This window comes from Vulpes lagopus, chromosome 8 (assembly GCF_018345385.1).
Source record: "Vulpes lagopus strain Blue_001 chromosome 8, ASM1834538v1, whole genome shotgun sequence".
NCBI classification, from domain to species: Eukaryota; Metazoa; Chordata; class Mammalia; order Carnivora; family Canidae; genus Vulpes; species Vulpes lagopus.
The window spans coordinates 114,341,456-114,346,065 of NC_054831.1; the positions used below are offsets into that span (position 1 = coordinate 114,341,456).

The window sequence follows — 4,610 nt, forward strand, 5'->3', positions numbered from 1 at the left end:
CAAGGCACATACATATTTTTTCTTGTCCACCCCGTACTGAGACACTGCTAAGACTATCAAGCTGGTATCATCTCTCACAATACATTTAGCTGTGCTTGATCAACAGATTTTCTGCTGATCTTTTCAGGAGCTGACTTTCAATAATTCTGGAGGTTCTACCAAAATCTACTGAGACCTCCTCAATGGCAATTTTAGGTTTGCAACCAGGAAACAGTGTACTCCTATAAGATCTCTGCCACATTGATGGTCAGGTATGTCTCACAATGGACAATGGACCTGATTTCTCTTTTTGAGTTCCTAAATGTTGAGCTTGTCTTTTTTTTTTTTTTTTTTCCATTGGATCATTCTATTTCCTTATGGGAGCCATTTTAGGAATCTCTGATGATGTGATCAGATTTGAAACTTTTTCTCTTTTGTGGAAAGCTTCCTTATTACAACATTGCCGTGTGATTACTCTCTCTCTCTCTTTTTAAAGTTTTATTTTTTTAAGTAATTTTTTTTTCTTCAGGCCCCCTTTAAGTAATTTTTCAACCCAACATGGGGCTCCAGCTCACAACTCTGAGTTCAAGAGTCACATGCTCTTCCCACTGAGCCAGTCAGGTGCCCAGATTACTATCTCTTATATCACTTTTTATTGTGAGAGTCTATAAAAGAAAGTTCATAGTAAAGAGGATGGACATGGGTCTGATTAGTCTGCTCTCATGCTCCAGACAATTTTGTTCCTGATAAGAACTCTCTTCCAGGGCAGCCCGGGTGGCTCAGTGGTTTAATGCCACCTTTGGCCCAGGGCATGATCCTGGAGACCCAGGATCGAGTCCCACCTCGGGCTCCCTGTGTGGAGCCTGCTTCTCCCTCTGCCTGTGTCTCTGACTCTCTCTCTCTCTCCTCTCTGTGTTTCTCATGAATAAATAAATAATTAAGCAAACAAACAAACAAAAACTCTCTTTCAGACAGTTGCCTTATCACTATGTCCTCATGTGGCCTTTCTTCGGTGTTCACGTGCACATAGCACTAGGAAAAAGGTGGGTGGGTAGGAGCTAGGAAAGAGAAAGTGAGCTCTCTGATATGTCTTTTTTTTTTTTTTTAATGATAGTCACAGAGAGAGAGGCAGACTCCATGCACCAGGAGCCCGACGTGGGAGCGCCAAACCCCTGCGCCACCCAGGGATCCCTCTGATATGTCTTATAAGGACGTTAATCCTATAGGATCAGGGCCTCACCCTATGACCTCATTTAACTTAATTACCCTCTTAAATGCCCCATCTCCAAATAACCACTACAGTGGTGGTTAGGGCTTCACACATGAATTGGCCAGGGCAAGGGAAACACAAACATTCAGTCCATTACACACAGTGAAGTATTACTCAGCCTTAAAAAGAAAATTCGGGGATCCCTGTGGCTCAGTGGTTTAGCACCTACCTTCGGCCCAGGGCGTGATCCTGCCCGGGATTGAGTCCCACATCGGGCTTCCTGCATTGAGCCTCCTTCTCCCTCTGCCTGTGTCTCTGCCTCTCTCTCTCTCTCTGTCTCTCATGAATAAATAAATAAAATCTAAAAATAAAAAAAAAAGAAGAAAATTCTTACACATGCTATAATATGGATGAATCTTGAATATATTATTCTAAATAAAATTAGCCAGTCACAAAAAGACTGTATGATTGCACTTATATGAAATACTTAAGAGTATCAAATCCGTATAATCAGAAGGTAGAACAGTGATTGCCAGAGGCGGCAGGGATGGGGGCAAATGGGGTCTCAGTATTTAGTGGGTATAAAGTTTTAGCTTTATAAGAAGGAAAGTATTCTGGATAATGGTGGTGGTTACACACTTAATGGGCCAGAACTATACACTTAAAAACTGTGGTACAGGGGATCCCTGGGTGGCGCAGCGGTTTGGCGCCTGCCTTTGGCCCAGGGCGCGATCCTGGAGATCCGGGATCGAATCCCACATCAGGCTCCCGGTGCATGGAGCCTGCTTCTCCCTCTGCCTGTGTCTCTGCCTCTCTCTTTCTCACTGTGTTCCTATCATAAATGAATAAAAATTTAAAAAAAAAAAAAAAAAACAACTGTGGTACATTTTATATCATGTATATTTTACTACAATTAAAAATAATATTTTAAAAACTCACACTAAAGGATACAGTTGTATTCAAAGTGCTGGAGGAATAGAAGGTTAAAGTTACAAAAAGAAAAAGAAAACTATATTGGTGCCATATAGTCCAAGACTTTCAGATCTGTATTAAAATTTTTTTAAGATTTCATTTTTTATTTATTATTAAGATTTATTTATTTATTTTAGTCGGGGGTAGGGGTGAAGGGAGAGAGAGTCCTCTGCGCTGAGCACGGAGCCCAACGTGGGGCTCAATATTACAACCAGAGCCAAAACCAGGAGTCAGATGCCTAACTGTGCCACCCAGGTGCCCCTTTAAAATTTCATTTATTTAATTTATTTATTTTTAAGATTTTATTTATTTATTCATGAGAGACACAGAGAGAGAGGCAGAGACACAGGCAGAGGGAGAAGCAGGCTCCATTCAGGAAACCCGACCCGGGACTCGATCCCGGGTCTCCAGGATCACATCCTGGGCCGAAGGCGTTGCCAAACCGCTGAGCCACGCGGGCTGCCCTAAAATTTTATTTTTAAGTGATCTGTACATCCAATGTGGGGCTCAGACATACAACCCTTAAATCAAGAGTCACATGCTTCACTGACTGAGCCAGCCGGGCACCCCTAGATCTATACCAATTGGTTCATGTGTTGGTTAGGTGCTTGACTGCAAAAATTTGATTAAAAAGTGATAGTAGGTGAGCAGCCTGGGTGGCTCAGTGGCCCAGGGCGTGATCCTGGAGACTGGGGATCGAGTCCCACGTCGGTTCCCTGCGTGGAGCCTGCTTCCCCATCTGCCTGTGTCTCTGCCTTCTGTTTGTGTGTGTTTCTCATGAATAAATAAATAAAACATATTGTTTTAAAAAAGTGACAGTAGGAAAGCCCTGTTGTCTTAAAAATTGAAATGGCCAATGATTTAACTAGCAAAAATGGATTTATTTGGGAATAGCAGAGAATTGCATTTCAGGGCAAACTACAGCAAAAACCATCAGTTAGCCCAATAAACAAAGGAGAGAAATATTATTTCATGGAGAAGGAGAAAGTTGAAATTTGTTGTTTTGAGTGAAAATCCGTTGGAGAAAAGCACAAGTTAAAGGTAATGATAGTTTCTCAATGGCCGAGTTGCTGGGGTAATTTCTTGATGGAGATGCAATGTGTGTCTTTTTCTTTTGGGGGCTTAATGATGCTTTCCGTAGTTGACACTGCGTGGTATGGCTCCCCCTTCTGGCCTCATGAATTTATTTTAGTGAGGGGTCCCTTTATTAATTTTCACATTTCCCCTTTTTAGTCAAGATTTTTCACTGATCAAGAGTCATGTTTTCTTTTCTTTTAAAGATTTTATTTATTTATTTATGATAGACACAGAGAGAGAGAGGCAGAGATACAGGAGGAGGGAGAAGCAGGCTCCATGTGGGACTCGATCTCGGGTCACCAGGATCACGCCCTAGGGTGAAGGCAGCGCTAAACCACTGAGCCACCCGGGCTGTCCCAAGAGTCATGTTTTCTTAATTGGCCTTTTGTCCTGTGGTGCCAGGAAGGGCCTTTCTTGGGTGTCATGTCCGTTCTGGAGGGAAATTGTACAGATTAGGAACCTGTCACTCTTTGCTCCAGAGCAGGGTCAGACTGCAGCGGCCAGAGTCCTGGCAGGGCAGGCGTTTAGGAAGTTTCTTCCCCTCTTTGAGCTTTAGTTGAAAGGAGTGCATCTGAAATTGTAACCAAAGGAGGTATTACGCTTCCAGAAAAATCTCAAGGAAAAGTGTTGCAAGCAACAGTAGTAGCTGTTGGATTAGGTTCTAAAGGAAAGGGTGGAGAGGTTGAACCAGTTAGTGTGAAAGTAGGGGATAAATGTTCTTCCCCCAGAATATGGAGGCACCAAAGTAGTTCTAGATGACAAGGATTATTTCTACCATCTTAGAGATGGTAACATTCTCGGGAAGTATGTGGACTGAAATCATTATTAAAATAGCATGAAATGAAGCTGCCTATTTCAGTGAAGTTATGAAATCTTTCATCATGTAAATAATTTTTTTTCAAAAGATTTTATTTATTTATGATAGACATAGAGAGAGAGACAGAGACACAGGAGGAGGGAGAAGCAGGCTCCATGCCAGGAGCCCGATGTGGGACTCAAACCCGGGACCCCAGGAATGCGCTCTGGGCCAAAGGCAGGCGCTAAACCACTGAGCCACCCAGCGATCCCCCATGTAAATAATTTTCATGTCTCTCTTTTATAATAAGCTAATGGTATTCAAACTAATGATATCTAGTGTCTCTAAAATTTAGTTTTAGTATACTGTTATAAACTTTAGCAAACAAAAGTACATAAATGAAAAAAAATAACCTACTGTCATATTTGTGCAACAAGGAGGGGTAGGAGGGAGAACTCAGGCACTTATTTATATATTGTCCATATTTATCAAGATCGTAAGCATTGGAGATAATCTTCTTGGGTACATCAGTTTTTATAGAAGTTTGAGAGGCAATATGTACAGAATTAAAAGTAA

General features: G+C 41.8%; 1 pseudogene; it reads left to right on the forward strand.

The window, feature by feature from the left end:
• Positions 1–975: 975 nt before the first annotated feature.
• On the forward strand, positions 976–4,055 carry LOC121497799 (annotated as a pseudogene).
• The last annotated feature ends 555 nt before the right edge of the window (positions 4,056–4,610 follow it).